The following is a 21,156-nucleotide window of genomic DNA, read 5'->3' as shown; positions in this document are numbered from 1 at the left end:
CTAATATATTTTTAATCTTACCCATCTTGTCTTTCATTCCCATAAAGTCTGTTATTTTAATTTCAGGCTTCCAAATTGTTTTTTGTCTTTGGGGTGGGTGAGGGGAGCCCTTCCTGGCAGCCAAGGGGGCTTGGTAACTCATGTTTATTGTTTCAGCTTCTTCATTTCTCTGTTTCTCACCCTTCTGGGAGTTGTGTGGCACTATCCTCATCTGCTGACCCCCAAAGCATTTCCCTCTGACCATTTTTGGCTTTCTCCATTGTTTTTGTGGGAGCACTGAGTGCTGCCTGTTAGTATGATGCTGTGTTCCCACAATTCCAGCATTGACTTTTATTCATTCATGTTAAGTCACCCGAAATGATATCTGGTGCATTTAAATGCTCATTGATGTAAATGGCTGAACAAATTCTTTACAACGGTTACTCAGTATCTCATGTAGTAAGTCACTTCAACATAGCCTCATGACAACTCCCATACTAAAACAGTATTTTATTTTGTAAATTTTGATCCATTATCACTCCCATGTTATGGTTGTATCATCTGTTAAGTGTACAAGCTGAAGAAAAATTTCATATGGGGGTTGCATTTGGAAAATAAAATTTTTAACTCCATATACTTGTTTCAAAACTGTTGGGTCCCAAGTCTATTAAACTCTCAAGATGTCAGTACCATGTGTACCATACTAAAGCTACACTATCTGATTAGCATATTAATTCTTTGTGAATCAGATCAGTCAATATGTCAACCTGTTACAGATTGCAAACTATTCACTTTTGATCTTTACATCATCATTTGATGTCAAACAATGAAGCAGATCCCAACAGTATACAAAACATAACTTTGCATTTACAAATGATTGTTTATCCATACTGATTAATCCAGATAGCTAACTCATTGATTTATGCAACTTTATTGAAGAAAAATAAATCCATTACTAGCAGAGCTATTAGTTGATCACTCCTCCATTGACAAATTACATCATTTACTCAGTGCTATATTAAACAGTGTATTGGAAGATAGATTAACTAATAGCTCCATGCTTCCTAACAATTTAAATGAAAATGACAAAATGTTTGAGACCCTATTTCGAAGTACAAAGGATGTTTGACTTCCAATTTCCGTTTTCTGTAGAACAAGTACAGGTCATTCCTTTATTGGCATGCACGAAATTCATTACATTTTCTGTTCTGCTGATGCTATAAATTCAATACCAATTCTCCAGCCACATCAATTATGAGCATAAAGCATATTATGTAACCTCAAATCTCTAACAGTGGAAGGCTTAAAGAATGAATGCTGCTATAGAGTAATGCTGCTTCCTTTATGTGACAAATGAACATTTATCTCCCTCCCCCTCAGATGACTTCTTCAGCCTGTGAGAACAGTGAGGAATGGTGTTAGTCTCATATTCAAGTTAGTGTGAAGACATTGGCAACATAATACGTATGCTCTGCTTTAAAAAAAAAAAAACGTTCTGAATCTTGGGCAACTGTTCTCTTGTTAACTACTCTACAGTTTCTAAAAGCAGTTGTTATGCAAAGCTGGAAGAACTTAAGTCTTGTCAGATGACCATGCAAATGAATGGAGGGAGGTAAACAAAAAAATAAAATTATGAAAGTTGAGGTCTGATAGGGGAGCAGCTGGATGAGAATATCAAAAAAGGGACTTTGGTATGATACTGATGTTGTTATAGAATGAGTTAGGAAATGTTCCCTGCTCTTCATTTATTTGTAAAAGTTTGAGCAGGACTCATGTTAATTCTTCAGGGAATGTTTGGTAAAATTTACCTGTGAAAATTTTGGTCTTACACTTTTCTTTGTTGGGAGATTTTGATTAATGATGCAATCTCTTTATTGGTTATTGGTCTATTAAAATCTTCTATTTCTTCTTGAGTCAGTATAGGTAGTTTTTACATCTAGGAATTTGTCCATTTAATTAGAATGCATTTGTTTTGTATACTAAAGTTCATTGTATTCTTTTGTAATCCTTTTTATTTCTTTGGGGTCAGTAGTATTATCCCCCCTTTCATTTCTGACTTTAGTTATATGTGTCCTCTTTCTTTTTTGAATTTGTTAGTCTAGCTAAATTTTGTCAATTTTATTGATCTTTTCAAAGAATCAACTTTTGGTTTTGTTGATTCCATTTTTTAATCTTTATTTTATTTATTTCCATTCTAATCTTCATTATTTCCTTTCTTCTGCTCTTTTTGTGTTTAGTTTGGTATTTTTTTCCTAGATCCCCCATCTCTGATTTGAGATCCATCTTACTTTTTAATGTAAGCAATTAAAGCTATAAATCTCCCTCTCAACACAGTGTTTGATGCATCCTATAAGTGTTGGTGTATTGTGTTTTCATTTTTACTCATCACAAGATATTTCCTAATTTCCCTTTTGATATCTTCTTTGACACATTGGTTGTTTGAGTATGTCATTTAATTTCCACATAATTCTGAGTTTTCCATTATTGATTTCCAGCTTCATTCCATTGTGGTTAGAGAGGATACATTGTATTATTTCAGTATTTTAGAATTCATTGAGACTTGCTTTTCAACCTAACAAGTGGTCTATCCTGGAAAATTATCCATGTGCACTGAAGAAAAATGTGTATTCTATTTTTGTTGAGTGAAGTGTTCTCTATATATGTTAGATTTAGTTGCTTTGGAATATCATTCAAGCCTTGTGTCTCCTTATTGGTCTTCTGTCTAGCCATTCTAACCATTATTGAAAATGATGTATTGATGTCTCCTACTATTAAACTGTGTATTCCTCCCTTCAAATCTGTCAATATTTTCTTCATATAATTTAGAACTTGGCCATTATATATTTATAATTTCTATTATATTTATAATTGTCTTTTTGTTGCATTGAACTAATTTGCCTTTATTATTAATACACTTTGAAGTACCGTTTATCAGCAGACCACAGAAAAGTGGTTTATAGATGCTTTCTGAAAATGTGACTGTCTCCTAGAATTTCTTACAATATCACTCAATTCTTTATTGATAGGTTTTCTTAGTGCGTCAAAGCACAGATTTTCTTTAATGTTCCTAATTTGAATTTGAATAATGACATTAGTAGCAGAGTTTACGTGCATGTAATCTCCAAATAGACTGCCAGTGTTGGAATCTTGGGTCTGCCATTTATTAGCTCTACAGCTTTAGGAATGGGTAACTTGCTTATCATCTCTGGGTAACCACATTTGTAAAACAGAAGTGATTTACACCTTACAGGATTATTATGAAGATTAAGTAAGTCTGGTCAAAACACTTAAAAGTACTAGCATTTCTGATTCAATTGATTTTATATATAAATTATATTTCAGAAGTTAATTCCATTTGAGTTTTGAATTCATTCCATTAATTTTGTGAAACATATTATTTTAGGACTCATTATTTGTAAAGTTTTGAGTGACTGAGGGGTCACTATTAAAAATTGAAATTTGGTCATGTATTATCTGCTTATAAATCCTGTGAATAAATTAAATATTTTTTAAAAGGTAAAAATACTTGATTGTTATGTATATTTGCATTACTTTTTTCCTCAATTAAGGTGTGGCATGTGTACTCATATATATTATGAAAGATAAAAAATGAAGAACCTATTTATTTAATCATGTTCTAAAACACTATTTTCTGAAATGCCAAAATAAATCCCCAAAGTAACAAAAAATTTTTTGATTTTGATTCAAATATTATGTCGTGAATGAACCTGGAAATCTTTTTTAAAAAGTAATGTACTTGTCATTTAGTTACTTGTTTTTTATATCATGTCTAAACTTTGTACATATAGAAGTAAAAGTTGCTCTGATGTAATTATTCATTGTACTATAAAAGAATGTGATAGTTTTCAAACTTGTTACAATAAAAAAGGTACTATAAGGGAAATAGCTCCAAATTATTTGTGTTGAGTCCATAAAGTAAAATTTTTTTAAAAATTGAGGAATGAAGAACACACTGTGCTTAAAATCTTGAGTGGGCAGAGAGCATATATTTTATGTTATCACTGTTTAGCATTGACAAATGCCTGGAACACAATAGGGTTGTAGTAAAGGTGAAGTACATAGAGGAAAATAATCCCAGTATGTTGGGGGAAAGGGGAAGTATAGCACCAAACTGGCCTTAATCATCATGATATGATTGGCTATTAATTGAATACTGTAGGTACAAAATATTAGCACAAAAAGAACTGAAATCAAAGAGGTACTCATTGTAGTATTGATACTTGAAGCAAAGTAGGATTATCACATTACAAAAATACACCTAGACAAAAAGGCAGCTTCTCCTTTAAGAAAAATTAATTATATCACATTTTCTCCATAAGTCATTTTCTTAAATGTAGGTGGATGACATTCCAATATTTTTTGCCTACATATGCCTTTCCTCAGATTAAGACTCTACCTCAATGATAGTATGAAGGGTAAATGACATTCACCATTATGACCATATTGCTCTAAATGATTTTACATAGAATTATCTGAAAATTATGAAATTAATTATTGTATTGTTTTTTATTATAATAGCGATTTATAAAAAAAACAATAGAGAAGTTTTACTTTACAGAAAAATCATGCATAAAATACAGACTTTCCAAATATCACCCTGTTTTTAACACCTTGCATTAGTGTGATATATATTTGTTACCATTTGTGAAAGAACATTTTTGTAATTGTACTAGAAACTCTAGTCCATTGTTTAAAATGGAGTTCACTGTGTTCTACAGTTGATTTTTTTAAAAAGAATTTTCTATTAATATATATACAAACAAAAATTTGCCCTTTTAACCACATTCAAATAAATTATTGGTTTCCCTTTGAATGTATGGAACCAGTCCATAATTAATTAAGGAAAATGAATAAAGAATTATTCAGTAACTAACATAATATTTTATTGCAAAGATCAAAAAATAAATCAGAATCTATTTCTTTTATTTAAAAGTGTTTAGCTTTGATGCTCAAGCAGTAACTAATAGAGAAATGTTGTCATACAACTAGTAAAGTTTTTAAAAAATCCATATTGAGGGATGTTTTCAGTAACTGGCAAGGTTTCATTTTGTGTTATGCTATTCCTTTGGGCATGACACTTCACAATTGATTACCACTTCAATGGTTTTTCTGGCAGTACAGATTTTGTGGGCAAGGCTTTCAACTATAAATTGCATACAGGAAGCCATATATCTGTTTTCCCCAATAAAAAATCCAATCATTTAATGCTATGCATAGAATTCATTTTAAATATTCTGTAGGGAAAGCATGAAATAAATATTAAATAAAAAACTACCTGTTAAATGTGTCATTATCTACTTTCACTCAATAGTCATTTATAAGAATTAGAAGCTACATTACATCATCTTTAACAGCCTTTCAAGGCCAAATTGTCTTGTTTCTATTTATCAATGTATTGAATTTTATAAGTTCTTTTTTACATACTTTTTTCAGAAAAGTGCTGGAAATACCTCAGCAGTTATGGTTGAAGAAATGTCTAAGAACAGGAAGGGAGCCTGGTTGGAAAATTATTTTTGGCAGGACTAAAATAGAAAATGGATTCAAGTAAATGAGATATTATGATAATATATCTTTGGGATGTCATCTGTGATACAAGTCATGTTTCCCTACCTTCTTAAGCATATAAAAGTATTAGAGATAGGGAAAATCAAAAGATTAATTGAAAAATATTCAGCCACTTAAGAAAATACATACTAGACATATAAGCACTTTGGCTATTTTATCCCATTGAATTGGACCAATATTTGATTGAATTACCCAAATGGACTATGTTGATATTTTGTAGGCACAGCTTGTCTCTAGACACTAGAAAAAGAGGGCTTAAACACACATCTTCTTTAATTGATTGTGAAAAAGAATAGAAATGAAATTTACTGAAAACAATCTAAGCTTTTTGTGCCACAGTGCCAAAGCCATGTGTGTGTATGTGCTAGTGATTTAATGAACTCTCAGAAAAGGTGGCTGTCAGGCATGTGAATCTGAAGAAAGGATTGCAAAGTTATAAATACATGTTCTATCTTAATCACAGGAGAAACAAAGGGAAACTCTGGCACTTTCCCCCTAGTCAGCAATCACAAAAATATTCAATAGGAAGAAGCCAGATTCTCAACTATTTTAGGTAAATGGGAAGTAGGAAGCCATAGATTCCATTCTTTCTCACTTAATTGTTAGAAAACATAGATACGTTTTCAAAACATGTAAAGAATTTCTTCAGCCACTTTAAATAGGAATATGCAGTAGTTAGAATTCCGCAATACAGTAATAACTAATCATACATAACTGGAACTCAACTACTATTTTCAAAAGGACTCTGAGTAGATAAAATAGATGTCTTGAAGTTGGGTGCAAAACACAGGCTCAGATGATGAGTGGCAGAATCCATATAAAACCTTTCCTTCCTGGCTGCTTTTTACCCAGAGCTCTCAGATGAGCACCTTTCCTGATTAGGGACTGGGCTCTAGCATCTGAGTCAACTTAGAACATTTCTTTTATTGGGAAAGGCTGCTGAGATTACTATCCACAGTGGGGGAAAAATACTGCATAAGATCTTTTTTTTGTTCCAAACCTAAGGTAAGAAATAGGTAAGATAAATCAAATGACATAGATTTATACAACAGTGGCCAGATATGTCCACTCACTACTCCACATGGACTAACCAATGTGAATCCTCCAAAGCCTTCCACTCTGCAAAAGCGTTTTTCATTTGAGCTGATGGTGCTATTGAGAGAGAGAGCAAGTAAACAAGTGCAATGGGAAATTGTGCTTACAACTACAACTATTTTTATAAAACCAGCCAAGATATTTACTTAATATGTCCTTCTTCCAAAATGACAAGGCGACATACATATCTAAACAGTTTATGGTAATTAGCTTTGCTAGCTAGATGCAGCTTCTAGTCTCTAGCCTCTTCAAGCTAATAGGAGTTATGAGCAAGCCTGGACAAATAGTTATAAGCAAGCAAGGACAAACAGTAATAAGAAATGATCACTTCTTACAAGCTCAATGTCTCTGTTGTCCTTGATGAAAGAGAAAAGAAAGTTCCACATTAAGATCTTCAGTGAATTCAGTCTCATATTTGTTTCAGTGAAATAGCACAGAAAATATTAAAAAAAAAAAAAAGAATACTGTGCAACCTGCCTGCAGAGACTACTTAACTGATGACCCAACTACTTACCCCATGGCAACCATCACCAGAGCCTAAAATCTCTCTTAAACCCTTTTTTTTTTTCCCCCAGCAGTGATAAAAAGCAACTCCCTGGCTCTGATACCCTAACAACCATCAGATACTGGTAGAACATTAAACTGTTCTAAACCCCTTATTGTCTTTTTTAAAATTATTTTTTATGGCAGTTTTCATCTGAATTCTCTAAAAATGTAACTTTCCCCTTTAATACAGAAAAACAAGCAAACAAACACATAGCAGCTAAAAAAGTAAAAGGAAGGCTTGCTTTGAGGGAAAAATTACCTATTCTTTTTATAGCTCTTTCTCATCTCACTTAAGATATTCTTTCAATTTTATTTCAGATAATGCAAAAGTTCTGGAGCTATTCTAATTTAGTTTTATTTACTTTCCCTTCAATAATGTAAATTCTGATGCAAATTATGGACTTTCTCCTATGGAAAAAATGTGCATAGCTTAACAAGATTTTTGCCTATAATTTCAGAAGATGCATTGAGAAACTCTACTCCACTTTGGGTCCTAGTTTAAAAATTATCCCTGTATGGCAATTTGATGGGTGTAAACTCACAGCTTCACCTCAACCAGTCCATGTTATAATTTACTGTTCTGAAAAGGCAGCAGCTGAAGTTTTGCTGTTTGCCATTTATGTGTTTCGTCTCTGTCTCAATGTGTGCTGTTGATACATGTATGATTATATATATAAACAATAATTCCTTGACACTCTTGTTTGGTCAGCTGAATTTCTTTTGAATGAGTCATCAATTAAATAAATTATTCATTTATTCCTGTCCTTGTGCAAGGATTGCCACTACATATCTGTGATGGTTAAACTTATTTGTCAATTTGGTCACATAATGGTGCCCAGTTGTTTGGTCAAGGAAGTCCTGGCCTAATTGTTAATGTGAGGCTATTTTATGGGCTTAAATCATCAATGAATTGTTGGCATCTAGGGTTGATTACATTGCCAGTCACCTGAGGAGCAATGAGAGAGGTCTCTTCCAATCATCTGAAGACCTTAAAAGAAGTGATTTCAGCAGTCTGAAGAGAGAATTCCCATTTCTGCTTCAGTCAGTTTTACACGGGACCATCATCAGAGTTCCTGGCTTGCAGCCTGTGCTATAGAATTTGAACTCATGCATCCCCATGGTCATATGAGACAATTTTATAAAATCTCGTAATATTTACAGATACCAACTGTCATTTGTTTCCCTAGAGAAACCTGACCAATACAATATCTTTCTGATATAGCCATTTACAACAGCTAATATTTTTAAGAACTTACTATATACATGGTCCTATTCATGCAGTGCTTTATTTAATGTTCTCAGTAACTTCAATGAGACAGATACCATTATTATCTACCAGAAAATTAAACAGAGAAAGTCATTTGGCTCTTTGCTTATTTTTTAATTGTTTCATATAGAGTCAAATAAAAACTATAATGTCAAATAGCTTATAAGTGGTAAAGCCAGAATAAGATGCTGAATTAGAGGATTTAAAAGCCAATGTTATTTCACTAAGTCATACCCTAAATATAACTTGAGGATTATAAAATGATTTATGTAAATTTACCTATGGATTGACCAGAAGATAAAACATATTTTAACAAAATTAGACAGAACAATGGAAATTCCATAGGGTGCCTGAGCATCTAATTCTTAACTCACATATCAATTTTATTATCTTTAGAAGAACCAACTTAATCAGAACTCAGACTGAAGTAAGCCATCTTGGTAGAGTAGTTTAGAGTGTTGAATTTCTCCTTGTGCATGACTTACCCTGGCATCTTGGGTGTTTGAAGGCTTTAGGCTCTATTAGCTTTTTGAAGTTTGGATGTATCTGCATTTTAATTCCTAAATCCCTATTACTAGAAAAAAAAAAAGATCCTTCACTTTTCTCTATTGTCTCTTTTAACATTTATGTTTCTCCCCCTGTATAAAGTCATTCTACATCCATAACTTTGCATGACAGGCTCTTCCCCATATATATTTAACTCCCAATTCTCCAGTGAGCTCCAATACTAGATTACACATTAGGTGTTTTTACCCAAATGTTCCACAGGCCAGAGTTTCCAAATAACTTTCCTCCTCATGGCTAATTAATCCCATTTTACATACCTATACTGATGTAACTTCTATCCTTTCATAATAATCATAATAGAAGACAGTGACACAAGGAGTGACACAAAACCCCTTTATTTGGGGTTGAAAATATGATGAATTTGGTTAATGTGAGATGTGTGCTACTTAAGGAGACACCTTTATTGTGCATTTGGGGGTAAAGTGCTAAAAGTTTTACTTGTGTTCTTGTTTTAGAGAAATAGAGAATCCATTAGTGGAACATATGTCTATTTATATGCTTGTTTATTTGTTTATATATATTTGTGTGTGTATATGTATATATGTATGTATGTACTATGGAAAATCTAGAAGACTTCCTTATGGCACTGCTAAAGATCAGGTTTAATATCTTAAAAATCAGGCTAGCTATAGAATTTTTCCTAGCAATCATTCAATCTAATGATTTTACTTTTCAGTTCGGAAAACTAAGATACAGAAAATTAGGCCACGTGTAAAATCTTTTGAGCTAGGGCTATTTTCCAGGGATCATCACTTCCAGTAGATAAGTCGGGAAGGCCCCAGTTGGCTGATTTCACTAGAATTTCCATTATCTGTGAGTGATACAATAAAACTGATACCTCTCCTGGCCTCTCAGGGAGGATGCCAGAGGCAGACATTTATCTGAATTTAAAATAACAAAATAATTATATCATAATACTTTAATACAGTATTGGCCATGTGAAATCAGAGAAGAAGACTGATAAAAGATAGTGTTAAAATAAAACAGCAAAGAGAACTCTTGCTCCCTATGAGTCCTGGGACGCTGAGGCACTTCAGGGAGGCATGATAACACTTTCATTACACTAAGGGGGACCATTTAGCAAATTGGCCACTGAAATATCTTAAGGGTCCCCTAAAAGGTCTATAAATGTTAATGTACCTCAAAAAATGTCTGGCCAAGGCCCAGGGAAGTTCAGCAGGATTTTAAAGTTAGGAAAAATTAGGGCGGTTGGTTATACTAACAAAAATAGCTACCCTGTTATGGCCCTTTAGAAAGCCCAGAACACATTTCTTTTCTTCCTCTGCATATTAGTGTTGGCAGTAGCAAGGTTAAATGAGGTTTCTTGTCTGCTAAACTTGTGGGCATTCCCACTGGAGCTCTGTCCAGGTGTTACAGAGATTTACCAGTTTTACTCTCTTGCTAAATGTGACTCACCATCAGGGATAAGTAAGCTTGCAACAAGAAAATTGACCTTGTAGTTTCCTAATATGAATGTAGCACACTGTGCCCTGAGTGACATGTATATTTGTGTGCCTGTGTCTATGTCTTCATCTTTCTTGCTGTCCCTGTTAATGTGTGTGTGTGGTGTGTCTATCTAAGGAATAATAAAGTTATTATTTTCTTAAGAAAGTAATGTTTCATATAAATATATAACAAATGTTCTAGTGATCCAAAATATTTGAGGAAAAAATTTTTGGTTGTTTCCAAATTAGTTACCCCTTCTGAAAATAAATGGTAAGTGATTTTGTTGAACAATATTTTAAAATAAAGCATTATGATACAATAAGGGATACATTATTTTAAAAATTCCAAATGGAGGGAAGCAGATATGGCTCAAGCGAGTGAGTGCCTCTCCCCCACATGGGAGGTCCCAGGTTCCATTCCCAGTGCCTCCTAAAGAGAAGATGAGCAGACACAGATCATATAGCAGCTGGGCACAGAGAGCAGACAGCAAGTGCAAACAAGAGGAGGGGGAAATAAATAAATAAAAGAAATCTTTAAAAAATCCCAAATGGAAATAGTTTGATTTAAAATAAGGAGTAATCATAATTTTCTGTCATTTTTCCTTAGTAAAGGTATCTTGACAAACAAAAACACAATTTCCCCTTGCTTCTAATCTTCAGTAATTTGTCTCTTGCACTTATTTGATGTAGACATTACTTGGACTGGTTTATAAGGTCTTACATGATTAGGCACTGTCTATTTCTCCATCATCATTTATTCCCTGTCTCCTTATTACTCAGCATCCCTAAGCAGAAGAACTCTGGGGGGCTTAAAACCATTCACCACCTGAAAGCTTTTGCCCTTCATTCTGTCCTTTGTCTGACAGAGTTCTGTGAATCTTGAGTTCTCAGTATAATGATATTTCTCCAGAGATGCTTTCTGCATTTTTCTACCTTCCACAGTCTGATGCATGGATTAAATCCTTGAAACTGTCAAATGAATCATGACTTTAAATGTGATACCCCGATCTATAGCTTTCAAATAATATTTCAGAGAAATCTGGTCAAAAATGATATTTTCATCTTCTAAACTGCTAGCATATTTAAGACAGTTTAGCTATATTGACTATATAAAGTATCATCCTGTGGGAAACGGACTTTGGCCCAGTGGTTAGGGCGTCCGTCTACCATATGGGAGGTCCGCGGTTCAAATCCCGCTGATGCGCGCAAGGAGTGCTGTGCCACGCAAGGGTGTCCCCCGCGTGGGGGAGCCCCACGCGCAAGGAGTGCGCCCGTGAGGAAAGCCGCCCAGCGTGAAAAGAAAGAGCAGCCTGCCCAGGAATGGTGCCGCCCACACTTCCCGTGCCGTTGACGACAACGGAAGCGGACAAAGAAACAAGACGCAGCAAACAGACACCAAGAACAGACAACCAGGGGAGGGGGGGAAATTAAATAAATAAATAAATCTTTAAAAATAAATAAATAAATAAAGTATCATCCTGTAGAAATATGTTATATTATAGAGAGGCCTCTTTTACAATCCAAGACAGAAGTTATCTCTTATTATACTTTATTGCTACACTGTATAAAACACACAAGAAATTGCTGTTTTCTTTCTAAGTTTCAAGCTTTAATATGCACAATTAAAACCTCCATTGGAAACCAACACATATTTCACTTAATTTGTTTTGCTTTGTTTTATTTTTTACTGAGTTCTCTAGTAGTAAATTTTCTACCTAAAAATATCATGCTTCATTATTTTAGTAGCAGGATCGTTAGGAATCATGGTAGATATTTGTAGTAGACAAAAGCACAGTCAAAAGGAAAAGGAGAAGAAACTCACTGCTAGGTGTCCTGGGAGTGAGGAAATGAGAAACTGGCTGAGCTTGTGTTAATATAACTCAACCTCTGAGGCAGTCTAAAACCTAGAACCTGATCTAGGAAAAATGTGACCTTGTACCCCACAACTTGTTGTAAAGGAAAAAATACTGATTTCAATCAACTATGATGACTGTATTTGACCACTAGTAAAAAAGTTTAACTAGTTTTTAATTTGTAAATTTTGAGCATTGGACTAATTTTTAAAGATTTCTACAAGGTTTTAAGAAGTTCTACGAATCTGTGACTTTGTATCTTGCTTCTCTTCTATTCAATTGTTCTGTGTATATTTAAATATTAGCTAATAATTAAAACTTGAAGTCTTATTACTTATTAGTTTTGGTCAAGTTATTTAATTTCTCTGTGGCTCCATTTTCCCATCTGTGAAATGTAAAACTTTATGGAATGTTGTGAGAAATAAATTAGTTAGTATATGTAAAGCACTTAGAACATTGTCTAGAGAAAGTATATGCTCAGTAAGGATGGACTATTAAGATTCAGGAACCATTGCCTCTACAAAATTGGTTTTGAAAGAGTGAGACACTGTTTGTCTCACCACCTCCCACTCTTATCTAATGCTTCCTGGAAACACTGGAATAAAGTTGGGACACACTGGAGAGGAGTCAACTTGAAACATTTTTTTTTCCTCCACTGTCCCAGAGAGGAACAGAGTGTGCTACATGCTAGATCGAAAGGCTTCAAATATTTTGCTGTCAAGTTTGAGTCTAATGTTAATTTGTATTCACTGCCAAGAAGAGACCCCCTAATCACTGCCTGGAATGTGCTCCAGCCTGGTGTTGACATCTTTAACACAGTCATGTGAAACCCGTAGGCTAGGGCTTCAAAATTAGTAATGTGAGTTTCCATTAGATATTGTTAATTCCATTTTGGCTTCTCAGGACACAATGGTAGGTGTCCAAAGGAGAGACTGGGAAAAATAGTAGCAAGGCCAATAACCAAACCTCTCTTATCATGCCTGTGAGAGAAACGGCCTTCCTTCCAGGGGTCAAAGCCTATTTAACTCTACTGTGACCACACATAGTATACAGTGTTTCTGAGTCTCATCAGGGAATTATGAACATGTGCTCAAATAATTCTAGTGCAATAACAGAAGCTATAGATGGGATAGAGAGGAGCAGGCGCACTACTTCCAAACACCATAATCCTTGGTTAATGTGATTTTGAGGAGGATAGATATATTGTTTCATATTTCTAAGGACATTTAAGGAAACTAGATCTCATACATCAGAAAAAAACTTAAAAAAAAAACTTCTGCCCCTTCTATTTGAACCTATAGTTAGTATTAGAGTTGACAGGTGCATGTCCAAGAGACTTAAATCTTTGGGCTGTCCATATGCCAGTTAGGCTCTGAGTCTTAACAGAGTTGTAATGCCTACTCTCCAGTTCATTGTACTCACCCAGGACAACTAACAAGGAGGTGATGATGGACAGTGACATACCAAGGAACAGAGAGTGTCTGCAACTGCAAGCAAGACAGTCCCATCCATCTGCCCCTGGGATCTAAGCCCTATCTCAATTAGAGGCAGAGTGGTCATCCCAGAATCCTCAGGACTGGGGAATGAATGATGGACTAAAGTAGACTTACTGTTACTCTACTGTAGACTTATTGTGATTCTAGCAATGGAAGAATTTTGTCATTAATGTGGAGGCAGTGGCCACTAGAAGTTCTAAGGGGAGTTAGAGGGAAAAATAGTTGTAATATGGGGGCATTTTTGGGACTTGGGAATTGTCCTGACACTGCAATGACAGATACAGGCCATTATATATATTGTTATAACTTCCAAAATTGTGCAGGAGAGAGTGTAAACTACAATGTAAACTATATTCCATTCTTAGTGGCAATGCTCCAAAATGAGTTCATCAACTGTAACAAATGTATCATACTAATGAAAGATGTTGTTAATGTGGGAAAATGTGGGAAGGGTAGGGAGTGGGGCATGTGGGAATCTCCTATATTTTTTATGTAACATTTATGTAATCTACGTATCTTTTAAAAAAATAGAAAAATAGATATAATAAATACTATTAAAATAAATAAAAATAAAATAAATAAAAATACTAATAAAATACTTCATGAAATAGATTTTGTGACATTAGAGAATTTTATAAAGCTCATTTTATAATTTACTTATTAGTAATTATTACTTATTAGTAATTATTAAATGCTATCATAACTAAAAAGTTATGTTAATTAAAATTTTAAGTGATTTTTCTTTGTATATGGATTTATTCATTAAAGACTAAAATTGAAATCTTTTATAAAACAGAGAATTATTTATTGTATAAATAATCACTATAACATGTCTATGCTAGGCCTATAATTTTATATTTCCCACGATTATATGTGAATATCAAATAAATAATACAACACAAAGCATTTAAAACAAAATGTTTTGCAAATTTAATAGTTTATAATTTGGGAAATAAGGTTTATATACATTTAACTAAATACAATATGACATAGCTCAGCCAATTCCCATGTTGATATATCAAATTTCAGCCATGCTTGCCTGGCATGGGAGATACCATGATCATGAAGGTGGCTTTCCCGAGAAGAGACTTATCCATTACACTCCAGATGTGCTGACCCCTGCAGTTCCCCAAAGATGGGAAACGTGACTGCATAATTTGTGGTAGTGGGGGACTGTGTTCATACTCTCCCATGATTAAAAAAAAAAATTTAGCTAATCACAAGTCCCAGCACAATGTCACCTTGTCTATTAAGATTTCTGGATTCATCTGGCCATAGATATTTCACTGTCCTCTGACTTCTGGCAATTCTGTCATGTACCATTCACATTGTTATTATTTTCATGTGTCTTTTTTCACTTATCATATTGAAAGGAGGAATACTTTTATTGATTTTATTTATCTTCCACAGCACTTGGATTGTATTAGGAATCTATAAATATTTATTGATTAAGGGAGAGTAACTGCCAGTGAAACAGCCTGAAACACCAAAAAAAAAAAAAAAAGGGTATACATTCAAGGAGAGATTATTTTAGAAGTGGTTTCTGTTGGTCATTTTTTTTTTTTTTTTTGTACAAAGTCATGTAAAAACTTGGAGGTCATTCCAGAAGTAATGCTTATGCATGTCTCAGCAGGATCTCATAGACTGCCATTTTAGATACAACCCCAAATAGTAGGGCTCCTGAGAGCTCTGGAGACACCCAGGTCCTTGGGTCATGGCAGATAGCTCTGGAGTCTGGTGTCTTGCCAGTGGGCCCTACTTTGGAGTTTGTGTTCCCAAGTGTGACAGAGTTGGACTCAGTTGTGACTTCTCTACACATGCCTCTTTTGTCCCTTCTATTTGAACCTATAGTTGGTGCTGGAGTTGGTAGGTGTACATCCAAGAGACTTGACTCTTTGGGTTATTCATGTACCAGCTGGGCCTTGAGCCTCAGTGGAGTTGCAACATCTACTCTCCAGTTCATTGGACTCATCCAGGACAACTAACAAGGAGGTGAGGATGGATAACCACCATACCAAGGAACCAAGAGAGTCTACAACTGCAATCAAGTGTCCCATCTACCAGCCATGTAGGATAGAGGCCCCTTCTCAATTAGAGTGGAATGGAGTCACCATCCCAGAATCCTCAGGATTGGGGAATAAAATATGGACTAGAGTGGACTTACAGGTATTCTACTGTAGACTTTTTGAGATTCTAGTAATGGAAGAAATTATATCATTAATGTGGAGACAGTGGCCATTGGAGTTGATGAAGTCAGGGAGAGGGAAAAAGAGGTATAATATGGGGGCATTTTTAAGACTTGGAATTGTCCTGAATGACATTGCAATGAAAGATATAGGCCATTATAAATCCTGCCATAACCTACAGAATTGAGTGGGAGAGAGTGTGAACCACAGTGTAAACTGTAATACATGCTCAGTGGCATTGCTTCAAATGTGTTCATCAATTGCAATGAATGAACTACACTAATGAAAGAAGTTGTTAATGGGGGAAAGGCGTGAAGTGTGGTGGAGCATGTGGGAATCCCTTATATTTTTTGTGTAACATTTTGTGTAATCTAAGTATCTTAAAAAATTTTAAAAAATGTGTTAGATAAAAAAAAAATGACTGGTAGCTTTAAGACTATTTTAAGCTTAAATAGAAGAGTAAAAACCTTAGCATATTTTCTTTGGGGTGGTGGAGATGAAGGATTAGGTCAATGATGATTCAAGAACCTGGAAGATGGGCCAATTCAGGGATTAGAAAGACTTATATAAATTGTTTGAAATGTAAAAATAGCTATGTATCCTTATGACATCATAAATTACAATGGTTATTTTTTTTATCATTCAACAGTGTTTGGAATTGGAATATTATATTTAGTTTTCAATTGTAAGCTAGTCTCATTGTACATGTGCTATTAAGCATCTACTTATTTTAAATTTAAGTAATGCTTAAAAACTGTGATATTACCAAATGAGAACCTAAAAAAATTTCTTATAAATACTTTTTTGTTTAGAAAGCTCACTTGATAGTCTTCAAAATATAAATCCCAAAAACATTTTTTAAAATGTAAATATCACTTCTCAGGAACTTCCATTAATGGTTTTTAAAACACTACTCAGAATGTAACTTCTTAGGGTGAATGCTCTCTGCTAACTATAAGCGATATCATAAATCAATCATCTCAACATTTTCTATCTACATAGGTTATTTTTGTTGTTTTCTGGAAGAAGATACAGTTAATGTAATAACACTCAGAACAATTTGCAGGTCTATTTCTGGAAGATCCTATTTGTTTTAGGAGCATACAAAACCATTTCCCTCTTTTCTTGGTTTTAGTTAACTGAAAAGATATCCACATTTCATAAGGTAAATGCCTCACAATGATAAAGGGCATATATGAAAAACCCACAGCCAACGTCTTAATGGGGAAAGTTCAAAATCTTTTCCTCTAAGATTGGAAACAAGACAGGAATGCCCACTGTCACCACTATTATTCAATATTGTGCTAGAAGTTCTAGTTAGAGCATTAGACAAGGGAAAAAAAGTATCCAAATAGGAAAAGAAGAAGTAAAACTCTCACTATTTGTGGATGACATGATCCTATATTTAGAAAATTTAGAGATGTCTTCAATAAAGCTACTTGAACTGATAAACAAGTTCAGCAAAGTGACAGGATACAAGAAAAACACATAAAAATCAGTATTGTTTTTGTACCCTAGTATTGCCCAATCTGAGGAGGAAATAAGGAACAAAATCCATTTGCAATAGCAACAAAAAAACTCAAATACTTAGGAATCAACTTATCCAAAGAATTATAGTACTTATATTAAAAAACCTACAAAACAATGCTAACAAAAATCAAAGGAGACCTAAAGAAATGGAAATACATTCTGTGTTCATTGATTGGAATAATAAATATAGTGAAGATGTTAATCCTACCCAAACTGATTTATAGATTGAATGCAATACCAATTGAAATTCCAGCAACCTACTTTACAGAAATAGAAAAGGAAATTACCAAATTTATTTTGAAGGGAAAATTTACTGGACTAGCCAAAAGTATTCTGAAAGAAGAATGATGTGGGGGGGCATTCACTGTAAACCTTGAAACATACTACAAAGCTACAGTGGTCAAAACAGCATGGTATCGGCATAAAGACAGACACATAGATCAGTGGAATAGAATTGAGCATCCAGAAATAAATCCTCACCTCTGTAGCCAACTGGTTTTTGACAAACCTACCAAGTCCATGTTATCAGGACAAAACTGTCTCTTCAACAAATGTTGCTGGGAGACTGGATATCCATAACAAAAAGAATGAAAGAGTACCCCTTTCTCACTCCCTATACAAGAATCAACTCAAAATGCATCAAAGACCTAAATATAAAGCCAGAAACATGAAACTACTAGAAGAAAATATAGGGAAACATCTTAAAGCTCTTGTGGTAGATGGTGGTTTCATGGACCTTACAACCAAAACATGAGCAATGAAAGAAAAAAATAGATAAATAGGACCTTCTCAAAATTAAACACTTTTGCACCTCAAAGGACTTTGTCAAAAGGGTGAAAAGGCAGCTGACTCAATGGGAAAAATATCTGGAAATCACTTATCCGATAAGGGTTTAATATCCATGATATATAAAGAGGTGCTATAACTGAACAACAAAAAAAGACAAACAGCCCAATTAAAAAATGAGCAAAAGACTTGAAAAGACATTTGTCCAAAGAAGAAATATAAATGGCAAAAAAAAAAAATGTTCAACATCACTAGCGATTAGGGAAATGTAAATCACAGCTACATTGAGATATCATTTCACACCTATTAGAATAGCCACTATTAAAAAGTAAAAAAAATTAAGTGTTACAGAGGATGTGCAGAGAGAGGAAAACTTATTCATTGTTGCAGGGAATGTAGAATGGTTTAGCCACTATGGAGGACTGGCAGTTCCTAAAGAAGTTGAATACAGATTTGAGACATGACCTGGCAATACCACTACTAGTTATATACCCAGAAATACTAAAAGCAGTGACACAGACACCTGCATACTGATGTTCATAACTGCATTATTCACAATTGGCAAAAGATGGAAACAACCCAGGTGTCCATCAACTGATGAATGGTTAAATAAAGTGTGGTGTATATATATGATAGAATATTATGCAGCTATAAGAAGAAATGAAGTTGTGAAGGAAATGACAACATGGGTGAATCTGGAGGACATTATGTTGAGTGAAGCAAGTCAGACACAAAAGGACAAATACTGATGATTGCACTTTTATGAACTAAATATATTGTGTAAATTCATGGAGCTAATAACTAGAATATGGATCACCAAAAAATAGAATGAGTTTAGAGAATGGGAAGCTCAGGGTTAACCTGTGAAGAACTGGTAAAGAGATTACGTGTTAGTCTTTGGAAATGAATAGAAAATATGACAGCACACCACAGTGTTTATAAGTAGCAGTGCTATTATATGGGTATGAGAGTGGTTGAAAGGTATAGTCTAAGGTCATGTATATTACCAGAAGGACAGCTAAAATATGTAACATGTAACTATATAGCACAGTAAAACCTCATATGAAATATAAAATTTGGTAATATTGCATATATAAGACTGTTTCTCTTTGAAACTGAAGAAATGTATGTTAATGTTACAAGATGTTAATTTCAGGCAAAAAACCACTTATGCTAAGTGAAAGAAACCAGATAAAAAGTACTACATATTGTATGATTCCATTTATATAAAATGTAAATATAAATCAATTTATAAAGATGGAGTTAAACTAGTGGTTTTGTAGGGGTGGGAAGGATAGAGGGATTGAGAGGTGACTGCTAAGGGGTGTGGAGTTTTTCTTTTTGAAGTAATGAAGTTATTTTAAAATTTGTTGTGGTGATGAATACACAACAATGTGACTATAATAAAAGCCATTTATTATGCACTTTGGATAGATTGTATGGTATGTGATCATATCTCAATAAAACTCCTTTAAATACAGATAAAAATGAGAGTAGTTCACAGCCAATTGCATTGGCACTCTTATCAGGGGGATTTGGTAGTAGAAAATACCTTTGGCTGCATGAGGGTTGGGTTAGAGGAATGCTTTCTTAATGATGTTCAGATTTCAGAATGCAATGCATGGGTGGTGGTGCTCTTTATGAAATTGGAAGATGGGAGAAGGCAGAAAAGAATAATAGATTTAGGAGAGAATGAAGAGTTTAATTTTATATGTTTTGCAGCTGAGTTTCTTGTGGAAAATTGAATAGAGACTTTGTGCGTATAGACTATTATGTGCACGAAAATTTCCTAGTGCTCATAACACCCCATTGTCAATCATCTAACCATAAATTTCTGTCCCCTAAAAATATTTTGTACAACCTGGCATAGCAAGTGCTAATGCAGGTATTTGCTCAAATGCCACTTTTCAATAAGGCCTTTCCTGATTAACTTATTTAAAATTGCAGCCCTCACACTCCTTACTCTAATTTTTCTACATTTTTTCCACCATAGCACTAATTGGTACTTGACAGTTTATATATTATACTTATTTCTTTATCTACATCAAAACCAACATCATTACATGGTCCCTTCATAAAAGCAAGGACTTAGTTTCAATGCTGTATCCACAACACCTAGATCACTGCCTGACACTGAACAGGTGCACGGGAATATTTGCTGAGTGAATTAATGAATACCAAATCAATTATTAATCCCTGAAATTCTGTATCAACAATCTTTTATATATGATGAGACTGTTTCACCACTAAAAAAGAATAAACATGTGTTTATCCAATTGCAAAAAAAGCAGTATGATTATATCACTTCCAATTTTGACTTTGTATAGACTGAAATGCAGCACTTTCACATCCAAAAATATAAAACAACACAACCATGATTTCTGGTGAGAAACTCAGGCATTTTCCAAGTCTTCATCTTAATATTGCCAGTCCTGAATAGACTCATCCTGAATAAGTTCATCCTCAGTAAAGTATTTTGAGTGCTTCTGATTGAATGAAGGTTTAAAGCCAAGGAATAGAGTAAATGGAAAGAAAGCTAAAGGACAATGAGAAATCTTTCCCAGAAAGCTTTCACAATTCCTGTAATTCTTTGATTAGATACACCATTCCTCTGGCCTGAGGTCTAATTTAAAATCCTTTATTAAAAATGGAAGTGCCACTTGAAGGATGTGAATCTATTACTTATCCTTTGGCATTAATTAGTTATCAGAACAATTTCTACAGTGGGGACTACCTGAGTGGAGGATAACAATTCATGGGATATCTTCCAGTGAATGGAGGGGAAAGGGGGTAGATTAGTCACTGCATAGGAACCAACAG

At 34.2% G+C, this 21,156-nt stretch overlaps 1 protein-coding gene and 1 non-coding gene across 4 annotated transcripts in view; both read left to right on the top strand.

Annotated features, from left to right (window-relative positions):
* HCN1 (hyperpolarization activated cyclic nucleotide gated potassium channel 1) overlaps positions 1-21,156 on the top strand; it is a 479,788-nt gene that overhangs the window by 107,360 nt on the left and 351,272 nt on the right. The gene's annotated exons all lie outside the window — the stretch shown is intronic.
* Positions 14,866-15,028, top strand: LOC111765180 (U1 spliceosomal RNA). Its single transcript, XR_002797585.1, has one exon. It is a non-coding gene; the product is annotated as a U1 spliceosomal RNA (small nuclear RNA).

This window comes from Dasypus novemcinctus, chromosome 2 (genome assembly GCF_030445035.2).
Source record: "Dasypus novemcinctus isolate mDasNov1 chromosome 2, mDasNov1.1.hap2, whole genome shotgun sequence".
In the NCBI taxonomy this organism is placed as follows: Eukaryota; Metazoa; Chordata; class Mammalia; order Cingulata; family Dasypodidae; genus Dasypus; species Dasypus novemcinctus.
This window is presented reverse-complemented; position numbering and strand designations above follow the sequence as displayed.